Here is a 14,962-nt window from a genome sequence, read left to right as displayed (position 1 = left end):
CCGGATAAGCAGCAGAAGGCGGGGCTGTGTGCCTGGCGCCACTGTCCCCCCCCCCCCCCAGCACCTGCGGCGGGCACCTTACACAAGCAAGAGGCTCGGTGGTGGGTGCGATTCCATGAGTAAGGCCTGTAAAAGGGGGTGTGGCTTTCAAAGAGGAGGTGAGTGGCCCTTCGCCCCACAGACACTCCTTCACAGTTGTCACAGGCAACCAATTTAGTGGGGAGAGCAAAGGTTTTTAGAGCAAGACACCTTTGGGTTCAAATAATTTCTCTGCCATTTACCAGCTGAGTGACTTTGGGAAAACCACTTAACCTCCCTGGGCGTGTTTCCTCATCTGCAAAATGCAATTAATGTATCTACCTTAGGGTGTTGGGTATATTGAAAGAATATATATATATATATATATATTTAATGTTTCTTTATTCATTTTGAGAGACAGAGCAGGCAAGCAGGGCTGAGGGGCAGAGAGGGAGAGAGAGAGAGAATCCCAGCATAGAGACCATGCGGGGCTCGATCTCACGAACCCATGAGATCATGACCTGAGCTGAAATCAAGAGTCGGCCGCTTAACCCCCTGGGCCACCCAGGCGCCCCAAATTAATATATTTAAATACCTGTGGGAGTGAACTTCTGGCAGGTGGTATTCAAGGGACACAGGCTTCAGTTTTCTCTCTCCTTTTAAACACCTGTGATGCTGTTTTCTGCTGTTTCGTTACATTCGTTCCCTTTCCCCAAACACAGTGAACACTCATTTAGTGAAGGCCGACTTTGCAGTCAGCGCGGAGAGAGGAGCAAACACAGCCTCCGCCTGCAAAGGTCTACTGGGCAAAGGTCTACTGGGCAAGGCTGTGACCCGGAGGCACTTCCTGGCCAGGGAGAGTCAGGTGCAGAGTTCTTGTGGAGCCCTGCGCACCCGGATGGCACCCAGGAGGCCATCAGGAGGCTTGAGTCGCGCACATTTCTACCCTCACCTTCTGTTACTCTTTCTCCGGAAAGAAATCCTCTCCTTGGTCTCCTTACCCGATTCCGGGGCAGGAAATAGACCCACGGGCGAGTTATCTTCCTTCTTTCCAAATGTGCTTCTTCCCACGGTAGGAACTTAGAATAAAATTGGCTGCACGAAATGAAGCGTAGCCGATAGTGGTCTTCAAGAAATAAATCTTCCTTTTTCTTCTGTTATTCGTAATTTATTTTTTTTTTAATTTTTTTTCAACGTTTATTTATTTTTGGGACAGAGAGAGACAGAGCATGAACGGGCGAGGGGCAGAGAGAGAGGGAGACACAGAATCGGAAACAGGCTCCAGGCTCTGAGCCATCAGCCCAGAGCCCGACGCGGGGCTCGAACTCACGGACCGCGAGATCGTGACCTGGCTGAAGTCGGAGGCTTAACCGACTGCGCCACCCAGGCGCCCCTGTTATTCGTAATTTAAACTTAGAGTGCCATTCGCCAGAAGTGGCAGAGACCTAGGTTTGGTCAGTCTGGGGCCTCCTCCTTCTTCCTGGGTAGCTTCTAGGTACCAGGGGAGTTAGGGCAGGTCGGGGCCCCGGGTACTCGGCGCTCTGTGTCCACACGGACACCTGCTCTCTGTCTGGTTCTTCACCGCTGCCCCATCCTCTGCCGCACGGGAGGGCCCCGGGGGTCTGCGTTGTGCTTGCCTGGGAACCCTCCCACCCCGCGGGCCTTCTAGAACCCTCCCACCCTGCCACCCTTGACCCCAGGGTCAGTCACCCCTCTTCGGGGCCCTCCGGCCTCAGTCCTGCTTTGCACGGGGATCCCACACAGCCGTCTGGGGTTTTGCTCAGACACCGGCCTCTTTGATCGTACTTGGCTGCAACTTTGGATGTCTCCTAACTTGGAATCAAACCAGACTCTACTCGTCTCTGCGAAGCCAGCTCCGACAGTCACTTTGGGGCAAAACAGAGGAGACAAGGCATTCACTTCAGATTCCCTTCTTTTCGCAACTGGTTCCCTCAGCAACAGGCACGTTCCAGACCCGAGAAAATGGGTTCGCTGCTTACTCATTGCGCTCCGGGCAGGCCTTCTTCACAGCAGGTGCATGCACCACACCTCCGGTGTGTGGGTTCGGGGCGGGAAGAAGGGGAGACCCACGAACCACCCCCCTCAACTCTTCCTCTGGCCTAAAGCAGTAAACACATCAGCTTCACATTTCTACTTCTCCAACCACTCGTTTCTCCTCATTTTTCTATTTTTAAGAGGTTTTTTTAAAATGCCTGGCATGATTCTTTTTTTAAGATGGAAACATAAATCTTCTTGACACAACGTGGAATTTTAACCACAGAAAAGAGCACAGCATCTTTCCAGAACATATTTTCGGAAGATGGCTTTGCCTCTTCAATCACCATTTTCCTGGGGAGGTCTCCCCACCCCCCTACCCCCCCCCCCCCCCCGTCTTTTCTCCATCCCCATTTCTCAGCCAAGGCCCTCCTCCCCCAGGAGGCTTTCTCTGGTTGCCCAGCAAGCCCCGGGGCGGCTCGGATGTGTCTCTGTGAAGCAGCCCCGTCTGCACCGAGGTCTTGGTTGGCCCGGGCTGTTATAACAAAACACCACAGACTGGGGGTCTTACACAACAGATAGTTCTGGAAGCTGCATGTTCAAATTCAAGGTGCTGGCGGATTCCATTTACGGTGAGCACTCTCTATCTATCTGGCTTCCAGATGGCGACCTTCTCCCTGTGTCTCCCCGTGGCCTCTCCAGCACATGCACGTGGAGAGGGAGAGACAGAGAAATCTCTCTCTATTCCTCCTCTTACAAAGCCACCAATCCTACTAGATTAGGACCCCACCCTTCTGACTTCATTATCCTTTGATGTTAGTTACCTTCTTTTTTTTAAGTTTATGTATTTATTTTGAGAGAGAGAGATAGAGAGAGTGCACAAGCAGGGGAGGGGCGGAGAGGGAGAGAGAGACAATCCCAAGCAGGCTCCTCAGTGTCCGCACAGAGCCCGATTCGAGGCTCGACCTCACAAACCGTGAGATCATGACCTGAGCTGAAATCAAGATGCTTAACCGACTGAGCCACCCAGGCATCGGTACCTTAATTACCTTCTAAAAGCCCTTTCTCCAAACACAGTCACAGGGGCGTCAGGGCTTCAACCTCTGAGCCTGGAGGACTCAGGTGCCCTCAAGTGTCCTCTGCTTTGGGGACTAACTCCACGGCGCCCATGCCTTTCCCATTAGCTCAGCCATGGCGGGGACCCAGCAGGCCAGTGTCTGCTTCCGCCGTCGACCCCATCCCACGCCGGCCTCTCTGGGGCAGCCTCTGCTGCAGCTCAGTCCTCTGGGCCAGGCACCTCCTCCCGTCTCAGGGGAAAAAGCCCACTCTCTTCCCGGACAGCGGGACCCGGCCCTGTCCTCGCCCACCCCTTCCCTGCCCTCTTTAGAAGGAGGATGGTGACTCCACCTTCCAGGGTTTGGGGGGGTCGGACTAGGTAACTACTCTGGTTTAGGTAACCGCTAAGTAACCACTCCCTCCCTGGGGTTAGGAGACACCCTTGAGCTGCTACTGCGTTGACCGTCCGGGGCTGCCCCGGAGGAACAAGGGCCTGTCTGTGTTTGGGACGCTGGGATGGCAGCGTTTTGCATTTGGCACCTCCTGGCAGGCTCCCCGAAATTGCCTGCTTCCCACGGGACTTTTCACTTCAGGCCTTGGGGAGCAGGGAGCCAACACCGCTGTCTCTTGACCCTTCCTGCACCCTCCCTGTTTATACACCAGCTGCACACCTCCTGGGAAGTGCTGGGGTTTACCCATCGGAGAGAGGGATGAAATCAAGACCGGGCCACCTGCAGGGCTGCTGTTCACGTCACCCCCGATCTCACAGCCTCCGGGTCGCCCTGCGTTTCCGGGTCGAGCAGACAAGACTCAGACAACCAGGCCTGGCCGGCGGCTAGCCCTGCTCCAGTCCTGGGAATAGAGGCCAACGAAGAACGGCACGTTTTCTGGTTCCTTTGTCACTGGAGGCAGAAACGACATTGGGGTTTCCATCCTGGACACGTTTCCTTGGAAAGGCTGTGTTGAGCTGTGCAGGGCTTGAGAGTTTAAAGACCCCTGTTTTTAAATTTTTTTAAATACATTTATTTTGGAATGAATTTAATTTGGGGGTTCACAGAAAAGTTGCAAAGATACGGTACAGAGAGTTTCCTCCAGGTTCCCCCGTTAATAGTGTGCGTGACCATGATCTGTTTGTCAAAATGAAAAAAAAAATCAACATTGGGACCTTACTTTGGGACCCCAGCCTTTATGTGGACTGCGCCAACTTTCCTTCTTTCTTCGTTTTTAAGAGAGAGAGGACGCATGTGAGCGAGGGTCAGAGAGAGAAAGAGAAAGAGAATCCCACAAGTGGTGGTGGGGGGGGGCGCAAGTGAGCAAGGGGCAGAGAGAGAGAGAGAGAGGGAGAGACAAGTGGGGCTCACCCAATGAGGGACTCAAGCTCATGGATGGTGATATCGTCCAGAACCCAAAGGAAAAGCTCCACCTGTTGGATGGGTAATACGTACATATATTCTTGGACTTCTTCTGTATGAAAGACTTGTCTCTTATCTCATTTCTTTACTCATTCGAGTGTTTCTTTATAATCAGGATGGACCCTGCCGATGTATTTTGTACTTCGAGCAGTCGTCCATACTATGCTATTTATTCTGTTGCTCAAACGGGCCCAGCCTTTGACTCTTTCAAGCTGCTTCCTTTATTATTTACTAAAAAAAAAAAAAAAAAATTTTTTTAAGATTTATTTATTTTTGAGACAATGCGAGAGACGGCGTGCAAGCAGTGGAGGGGCAGACAGAGGGAGACAGAGAATCCGAAGCGGGCTCCAGGAATCTGAGCTGTCAGCCCGTAGCCCGGTGCGGGGCTCGGACTCGGACTGAGAGATCACGACCTGAGCCGAAGTCGGACGCTTCACCGACTGAGCCACTCGGGCGCCCCATTCCGGGTCCCTTTAACACGCCCTGTCCTTTTGTTTTTTTGAGGACTGCTTTACCTTCTGATAACTACAGACTTCTTCAGGTTTATCTTGTACTTCTCCTGCTCCGTCCCTAGAATCAGGCGTTTTTTTTTTCCAGGAAGCCCTGGTTCCTTTTATTGGAGAATCCTATTTAGAGACCAGGCTTCTGGCTCTGGGGACGAGATGCCTGATTTTTGAAGGAGGTTTTGTCACCATTCATTGACTGCTTTCATTGTCAGCAGATACAGCCTGTGGCCCCAGAAAACAGTCATGATGAGCGCAGACCCACACCATTATTATCTAAAGCAACAGGCGCTCGGTGCAAGACTGGCCTCATCGTTGGGGATGGGTTCCCAAAAGGCTCACTTCTCACTTCTCACTGCCCCTGTGGGGCAGGGCACAGGGTGAGTGAGGGTAGAGGTGCCAGGGTCAAGCTGGGTTATTTCATCGCATCTAGGTAGGTTGCCAACATGCCCACAGTTGTGCCGATCTAAGATGCGGGCGGCAGGAAGGTTGAACATTCTGGAACACGTCAGGTTTGGAGCCAGGATGGCCGGTATTCCAGAGCAGGCTGGAGTACAGGGTTGAGAACAGAAAGGTAGAGGGGCTGGAAGGCGAGATGACCAAACTCAGATTCTAAACAACGAACCTTCCGTGAGTGTCCTCGGAGGACAACGGGCCAGAGAACTGGAAATCGGGATCCTCCCCGAAGACCCAGGCTATCGGTCGTCATGTCCAGGTGGGACCCGGCAGGTGGGCAGGGGATACACCTGGCGTGTCGGCCCAGGGAGAGGAGGTGTGAGAGCTGGTGCCGGGAGGCCGGAGTTCCAGAGAGGAACCAGGGCTCCCCGGTCCCTGGGACAGAGCCCTCGTGCCGTCTCTCTCCTCTCTGCTTCCTGCCGGGTGTGGGCTGAGGCAGGCGGGTGTCCCCGGGAGATGGTGGGGCCCAGCCCGCGGGCAGAGCCCTGAGGAGGCTGAGACTCCACATCTCTAGGGTCCCTGCAACTTTCGTCTCCGAGGAGCTGCCTCTTCTCTGGTGAGGGAAGCCGGAGCCTACACTACCCCCAGGGCATCGCAAGATAGATCGTACAGAGGGGCCCACGTACGTCAATGGCAGACGACGTAGGTTCTGGTATGGGACTTGGTGAATTTGCGGTAGCATAGTTTGGTTTGCTATGTATTCAATCCGCACAACCATGAAAGTTGCGTAGAGGGTTCATTATGCATGCATTTGGTTGGCTTCCGCCCTAGACATTCTCTAGTGCAATTTTTACAGTTTCTCATGATAGCCAAGCTCCCTAGAATCACCGCCTTTACTTTCAGAAATCGGGCAGGAACTTTGATCCCGAAGGACTTTTCCTGCACCTGAAAAACAGCTTCCGATATTGAAAAGGGATGGAATCTTCCCGACACTGTTCATGCTTGGGCTATGGCATACCTTCCGCAGGGGTCTGTGAATTATTTCTCAGCAGGGTTGGCTGGGGCTCTTGCAGACTGCACTGTGGAACTGAGATAAGAAAACAATCAATTTTTCATAATTAAAAAGATTCCCTCCCCGGTTTTTCAAATGCAGAAGAAAAAGGAAGTCTTTTGTCCGATATATTTACAGAGGCCTTGTTAACATCTGACTGTACTGTTGGTATTAATTCGTCGGTTCAGTCATTCAACAGATATTTATTTTCAGAAAGCCACGCATGCGTGTTGCGTGGGGGCCGTCTGCCAAGCCCGGGTGCGTGGTGCTGGAGAAAGAACCTGGTTCCTGCTTTCACAGGCTGATAGTCCCAGGGAGCAAATGTGAACCGAGGTCTCGGGACAGAGGAAAGGGGCTGGAGCATGAAGCCAGGGAGACCCATGATCCTATCTCTGAGCTCCCTGGTTGATTTCCTGGGCATTAAAGGGCTGATTGGGTTATGATTCAAAATGGCGAGCCGAGCATACCTCTCCTGTCTCCAAAACATCCACTGAAATGATATTCAGGAAGTATAAAATTAATCAGAAAAAGGAGAATGGGGTGCAGGATGGCTATCCGAAGGCCAGATATCTTCCTGGCATCGAGAAACTTGGTAACGGGGGTGCCTGGGTGGCTCAGTCGGTTGAGCGTCCGACTCCGGCCCCAGGTCATGCTCTCGCGGTCTGAGTTCGAGCCCCGCGTCTGGGCTCTGTGCTGACAGCTCAGAGCCTGGAGCCTGTTGCAGATTCTGTGTCTCCCTCTCTGCCCCTCGCCCGCTCACGCTCTGTCTCTCTCTCTCTTTGTCAAAAATAAATAAACATAAAAAAAAATTAAAAAAAAAAAAAGAAAAGACAATTGGTAACAGACATGATGGCCCTGGTGACGGAGCGGAGCGAAGGCTGTTGGAGGAATGAGTCCAGGAGGGGCACAGCTGTTCCCGCCCTCAGAGCTGAAGTCGTCTGAGATCTCCTGCTCTTGACCGAGGCGGGCCAGGCTGCCGAGGGGGAGAAGTGTTCATTGTTAGCGATTCAAGGGAACAAAGAAGTCGATGTTTGTTATTTAAATAATTAATAAATTTGACAAAAACAGTTTAAGGGCCTGAGTTATCTTCCTCTAAGCAACATTTGACAGGGGACTGGGGCATCTGAATTCCCTCTCAGATGCACACGTTTAGAGCAACAGCCTTCATTTCTTCATCGGGGAAGTGGTGCTATCAGGTTCCTACAGTTTTTGTCCATACGACATGACTGTTGTACTTTGATATATGTGTCTTCCAGGCTTGGCCATCCAACCAGCCAACAAAGGCTAAGGTTTAAGCAAAGGTTTTTGTTTTATTTTTAAAAATTTTGTAATGCTTTTATTTATTTGAGAGAGAGAGAGAGAGTACAAGCGGGGTTGGGGCAGAGAGAGAGGGAGATACAGAATCCGAAGCAGGCTCCAGGCTCCGAGCTGTCAGCACAGAGCCCGACGCGGGGCTGGAACTCACGAACTGCGAGATCATGACCTGAGCCGAAGTCAGATGCCCAACCAAGTGTGCCGCCCAGGCGCCCCACAAAGGGTTTTGATTACAAGATATTTCTTAATTTTTTGAAACCTCAATTTCTCCTGCCCCCAAAGAAATGCTGTTAATGTAATTCAGCACATTAACAGGGTGAAAGAATACAGTGACTTCAATAGACGCATGAAAAGCATTTGATACAATTTAACATCCACGTGTGACTTTTTTAAAAAAGGAAAGAAATCTGAGCACCTAAGATTCGGAAGAAAGCATGTTTAACCTAATAACGGATATCTACAAAAAACCTACAGATACCATCTTACTTAATGGTGAAGCATTAAAGTAATTCCTGGTGAAACCCAGAAAAAGAAAGCTAGTGATGCCCACCCCCACAATATAATTTTATGTGGTACAAGAAGTTCCAGCTAGAGCAATACGAACAGGAAATAAAAGTTTTAAAGATTGAACAAGAAGAAACCAAACTGTCGTATTTTTGCAGATGATATGACTATTATGTAGAAAACCCAAGAGATTAGACAATTAGAATTCATAAGAGTTCAACAAGACACTAGATTCATTTTTAAATTAAAAACTGTAGTTCCATACGCCACACGTCAGTTACAAATTGTCATTTAAAATAAAATACCGTTGACAATGGCTGCAAAAACAAAACAAACAAACAGAAATAAATCCAGCTACCTAGAAATACATCTAACAAAGATATGCCCAAGTTTTATGACGAAAATGGTAAAATTTACTGAGCGACGTTATGGAAAACATCCAGCTACATTTATCGATGGAAAGATGCCATATTACAAAGATGTGAATTCTTCCAAAATTGGTCTATAGATTTAATGTCATTCTAATTTTAAAACCCCGGTAGGATTTTTCCTTAAACCCAACAAGATTATCCTAAAATCTATATGGAAGAATGATAGGCTGAGGACAGTTAAGAACTCTTTGAAAGAAAACCAGACTGGAGCTGGGTGGGGAGCTTGCCTTCTGGGGTTTCGAGCGTGTTACACAGCAAAGGTAACTGGGGACGTTTTGTGTTGGCTCAGAGACGGACAAGCAGAGGACGGGCGACCCAGTGGTGGGGCCCCCAAGATCACATGATGTTGGCAGAGCTGGTCCTAAAGTTCAGTGGAGGAAAGAAGGACTGTGTGATGAGTGGAGCTGGGGTAGCTGGTCATCAGACACTGACTTCAACCCTTATACAAAAATCACTCTCGGGGCGCCTGGGCGGCTCAGTTGGTTAAGCGTCCGACTTCGTCTCAGGTCATGATCTCGCGGTTCGTGAGTTCAAGCCCCGCGTCGGGCTCTGTGCTGACAGCTCAGACCCTGGAGACTGTTTCAGTTCTGTGTCTCCCTCTCTCTCTCTCTGACCCTCCCCCGTTCATGCTCTGTCTCTCCCTGTCTCAAAAATAAATAAACGTTAAAAAAAATTAAAAAAAAATCACTCTCGAGTGGATTACAGATTTAAGTGTTAAAGTCAAAAGTTGGAGAAGATCTAGAAAAATATCCTTATAGTCTCAGGCCATGGAGGGATCGCTTAAACAGGTCGTAAAGGTGAAGACAGAAACATTTGGTGGGATTAAAGGAGTATCGTCCTTCCAAATGCCATAAAAAAATGAAAAAGATAAGCCACAAACTAGCAGAACGTATTTTCAACACATAACTGGTGAAAGATCTAGAACCGATAAATATTTCTAATAAGACACAACTATCCAATACAAAAAAAAAAAAAAGAGGGGCGCCTGGGTGGCGCAGTCGGTTAAGCGTCCGACTTCAGCCAGGTCACGATCTCGCGGTCCGTGAGTTCGAGCCCCGCGTCGGGCTCTGGGCTGATGGCTCAGAGCCTGGAGCTTGTTTCAGATTCTGTGTCTCCCTCTCTCTCTGCCCCTCCCCCGTTCATGCTCTGTCTCTCTCTGTCCCAAAAATAAATTTAAAAAAAAAAAAAAAAAAGAAAAAAGAAAAGAAGAGGGAAGTATTTCCCAGAAGAGGAAACACAGAGCCAATTAAGAATGAAAAGAAACTTAACCGTATTAGTAAATAAAGGAATGTAGACTCAAACCATTGTAGGATATCACTTAATATCCCGTCCCCCCCCCCCCGAGACTGACGAAAAATTAAAGTCTCATAAGATACAACTATTAGCCAAGATGCGGAACAACTTCCCTCTATTGCTGGTTAAGGACTCAAAACGGCATCATCGGAAAATTCGGAAGGCAAGAGGAGAGGGGTTGGAGACCGAGGGAGCCGAGAGCCTCACCTGTGGGGTGGAAATACCCACATATTGCTGGCATATTGTTGGGGTTGGACCGGCGCTAGGTGATGGGGAGAGGGGGGAACATGACACTTTTGTTATCACTCTTGATTAATTTTTTTAACTATGTGTGAATGCGTATTTCACCCCCCCACCCCCCCGCTGTCCCCCGCCTCTCTCTCTTCCTCTCTCCTTCTCTCATATCCAAACACGGGATATTGTAACAAAAACAAGAAGCAGCTGTTGTCTTTCAAAGCTCGGCCTCTCGCTATGTGAGGGTGTTAAGGGGCCGCAGAGGGAGAGCACAGGAACTCACCGGGCGACAAGACAAGGCAGAAGACCCTTTAGGGGGGGCGTGTGGTCCCCCAGGAGGGTTCCTACTGACAACCGTGTTAGACAGCCTGGGCCGGGAGCACTCCTGCTGTGCTGTGTGCACGTCTCACCCCGTCTGAGGGGATCCTCCGAGTGTGACCAGTCTGTTCCCCCTACCCCTTACAGTCTGTTCCAGAACCTTCTTCTCTGAGGCCGACTCCTCGGTCAGGGTTGGTACAGAATCATCGGTTGCCTGTTAGCAGGACTTTGGGGAGAGGCTCCCTCTGGTCCCTCCTGGTTGTTTACTTTGTTCCTTCCCGTAGCAGATCCCATTTGACCAGCCCCTCGTATTTACAAAGTGTGTTTCCTGCTTTCCGCCATGTGGGTCCCTCGGAGGGTGCATGTGAGGCCAAAGGGGCTGGGGGATGCTGGGGGAGGGAAGGGTCAGCTCCAGGGAGCCCGGGATGTCCTCGCAGGGATTTGAGGGAGACCACAGCCTGACAGAGGAGTAGAGACTGGCAGGGCCTAGCCGAGGCGGGAGGACCAGCTTGCCGGCCGTCCCCGCGTCACGCGGAAGGTGACGAGGCCGGCTGAGCGACAGCTTTGGGGGGCCCGGAAGGAATCAGTGTTTCCTGCGATCCGGGAGAGCTGACTTGTCCTCCTCCCGGACTCTCCCTCGACTGCCTCGTGAACGACGCCTTCACAACTGTGGTTCTGGGGTTCAGGTGTAAACGTGGATCTGAGTCTGGGCATGCACACCCCTCGTCCAGAGAACGGTGACCCAGCTGCAGCGTGCCTGAAGGACAGGCTGGGTCCGAGACCTTGACCGGGGCCTAAAGCTGGAGTCCAGCCCCGCCCCCGCTGGGGTCTTCACTCTGCTTGGACGCGTCCCCAGCTCCATCAACTAGAGATTTTCCGAAGTTAAATTCAAAGTTGCTGGTGGTTTTGAGTCACCTTTTCTTCTTCTTCTTCTTTTTTTTTTTTTTCAATAGCGACTCTTGAGTGAAAATTAGGCTGTTGTGTGGGTGGCTGTTAAGGGTGCCTCATTTCCACATCGGAGAAGCTACCCACACAGCAGATTTTGGTAGCACTTGAAGTGGGACCTGATTTTGCCTCTCAGCTGCTATATTAAAATAAGAAGCCCTTAAGCTGATTATAAAGATACCAATTTAAATGTATGGATACCATTTCCGCGAGGGAAGAGATGTCTTCATTGGTTCTCTGAGACCTCATGTCCCCTAGGGGGCTGTATATCACACCCACCTTCTAGCACCGTCTAGCAGAGAACAGCCCAGGACAGGGGGGAGGGGAGGCCATGATAAGAGCACTGGACAGGGAGTCAGGAAGCAGAGGCTCCTGTCCGCTGTCCACACAGGGACATTCACACCTGCTTATCCACCTGACCACGTCACCCTGAGCACTGAACCAAATACCGGTTGGCAAAGCTCCCCACATCCTCAGTAAGCGGTCCTTGGTTTACTGCCGGTTCGTCACCCCCAAGGATTTTGGAGGCTTGGGGGACAAACCGGCTACTCCTGCATTTGCCCCGTTCCCAACTTGTCTCTTTGGTTCCTTTGGAAGAATCCCACGCTTTACCGCCTTTCATGCAGCCTGTTGAACAGCCTTTTAACTAGTGTCGTTTCCATTTGGACTCCAGGGGGACAGAGGATGGTTTGGGGTGGGCCAGAGAAACCAGAGGAAGCCGCAGCCCTCACCCAAGGAAATCCATCTATCCCCGCTGCGGGTCAGCGGCGGAGGAAGCCTGTGGGACCTGCCCCCACCCCTGCTCTCTCTGCCAGAGACCCTAGGGTCACAGCGGGATGGGGGGGGGGGGGGCAGACCAGAGAACAAAAGGGAGGATGCGACCCAACCCGAAGCAGTTTGTGGGAAATCATGAAATGTAGCAAAACCATGCCATGTCGATTCCTTTCTGGGGATGCGGCTCATCGGAACGTAGAGGCCCCGACCCCCACCCTGCTCTGAACAAGTCTCAGACAGGTAGGCAATCCCCTCAAGCCCCCGCCCCGGGGGCTGGCAATTTTGAGCCTGGAGTTAGTCGAACAACAAAGCCAGTTTTCTGCCCAGGCTCCCCAGCCGCTCCATCCAGAGTCCCGCCAAGAGTCTTTAGGGCCCCAGCTTGGAAGTCTGATCGAATCCCGACAGACCATGATTTCTTTGACCTTTGGGCTCAGCTAAAATGCAGTCCTCGGACAGCTTTTCCTTGCTTTTGGAAATTGCTCTCAACTCCAGCCCTTGCTCTTTGGTCGGAAACCGCAGGGTATCCTGAGAGCAGACACAGACAACCCCTGTCCCTCCCGCACCCCCGAGAGAGCCGTTTCTGCAGGACCTTCCTGCCTGCCTTCTGAAGGTGGATTGGGGCAGCATGGTCACAAAGAAAAACCATTCGGTCGCGAGGATGCCATTTTAAAGTCTGTTAAAAATAAATGCTGCGGCTCTTTGCCTTTGTAAGTGCCCCTATTGGACTCCGGTCTCCGATGCTTTGGGGCGTGGTGCCTCAGAGATGTTGCCTGCTCTGCGCCTGGGGAGGCGGATGCTCTCCCTGACCAGGGTAGAGTGCAGTCATGGATGCTGCTTGTGTGGGCTTTAATTACAAGTCTTCTGGGCATCAGATTTTGCTCTTAAAAATAGGAAGCGTGCCAGCAAATATATAATACGTGCTTTGAAGCACTAAATTCCCAGAATTAGTCTTCGGTTGTGCTCTGGTGGAGATCCGGAGTTTCATGGAGTCCCTCTGGGACCTCTGAGGTTCCACCCTTTGGCTCCTGACTTCACTTCTCCCCTGCCTTTAATTTTCAACAAAGCCTCTATGAAGCAATAGAAATGGTCCCGTATGTGAAGTCAGAAGGCCTGGGTCTGCGTCCCCGCTCCAGCCTTCACTGACCATGCCAACTTGGGCAAGTCTAACTTTTCGGAGGCTTGCTCACTCCCTCTGGAGCCATCGGGATGACGTGGCAGGGTCAGGACGAGGCACAAAGCCACAGTCAGCAAATCTGAAGCCCATTTAACGCTGGTTCATTCATACGAACCGATTTCCTTTGAATTTTCTTCCGCCGCTTATCTTCCTTGTTCTATTCTGAGTCTTTGTTATCTGTTGGGAACGTTTTTTGGGGCTGTTGTTTTCTCTCTATCTCTCAGATGGAAAGAAACCCCTCTACCTTCTGTCTCTGTGTTAATTTCCTTTTCATCCACCCTCCTGTTGTTGGCTTAATTCCCACTCATCTTCCTGAGCCATGGTGACTCCTCCTAGAAGCCTTTGTAATGTACACGGTTTCCATTATGTCCTGTAACTAGCATTTACCATTAGCCTCCATTAAACAGGCACATCTGAGTTGTTTTCCCATTTGGGTACAACCATGTTTTTCTCCCTCCTACTTCCTTTCATCCAGAATATATTGAAATGTTCCAAGGAAGGAACTGAAAGTGACTACAGAGGAGAAGGTGGGCTGGAGGTTGCTTTCTTGCCAAAGGTCTTAGTAATTTCTACGTCCTCTCTTCCATGTTGGCATTTGGCTTAGAGTGGGTGGTGGTGGTGAGGAGGGGCATGAGCGCAAGGATCGGAAGGACATAACTTGCAGACCTGTTGGGAAAAGACCTCTTTCCTGGCATCAGGGAGAAGGGGGGTTGAAACCGGAGAGACCTCATAGTGAACCCTTCCTGGATGCTTTGGCTTTTTTTTTTTTTTTCCTTTTTAAAGGTCATTAAATTTCCTTCCAGATTTGAAGACATATGTTGAGATATTTAATGCACCCAAAATTCATGTAGGAGATAAGAGTTAGGGCACAATCTTAATTTTTTTTCTAAATGGGTAGCCCATTGTAACACTATCATATACCGATTAGTCTGTCTTTTTCCTACTGATTTGAAATAGCATCTTCATCAGACCCTTAGTAGGTAACATGTTTCTGGATTCTCGACTTTGTTCCATGGATTTTTCTATCCCCTTACCAGTGTCACATGTTTTAATTGCCATTGGAAAGCTTCAGGTTCTGAGTCAGAATATCCATGGATACTCGTAATTCACTTTTTTACAAGAATAGTTGTCGAATCCGTTGTTCCTACAAGCCATCTGGTATCCCCCAACACTTGTAGAAATAATGTAAAACAATAATTTAGACTTCTATTTGATTATTTTAGAAATTATTTTCAGCATCTTAGCTAGTAAGACATTCACTAAATCTCTGAAGAGGAGTGGAGTAGAATTCCAAATGATTAATATATGAGGTATTTGTTCCATGGAGATTTGTTTCTTTTGAGGTCTGGGAAAACAAATCAGACTTGGGCAAATTTTCTCTTGTTTTCCAGTCCTGGAGCTGGCAAATGGCTATGCGCACCCCAGGTTGTACCGCTCTGAGTTTGAGATGGGGCACTGCGTTCTTCCGCTCCTGGCTGGGCAGCCTCCTTCCGGATGGGCCACTAGCACCTTAGAGCCACAGTCAAGATCAGGTTGTCACGACT

This window comes from Herpailurus yagouaroundi, unplaced genomic scaffold (assembly GCF_014898765.1).
Source record: "Herpailurus yagouaroundi ecotype Mexico unplaced genomic scaffold, PumYag 188, whole genome shotgun sequence".
Classification (NCBI taxonomy): Eukaryota; Metazoa; Chordata; class Mammalia; order Carnivora; family Felidae; genus Herpailurus; species Herpailurus yagouaroundi.
Note: the sequence above shows the minus strand (reverse complement) of the source record.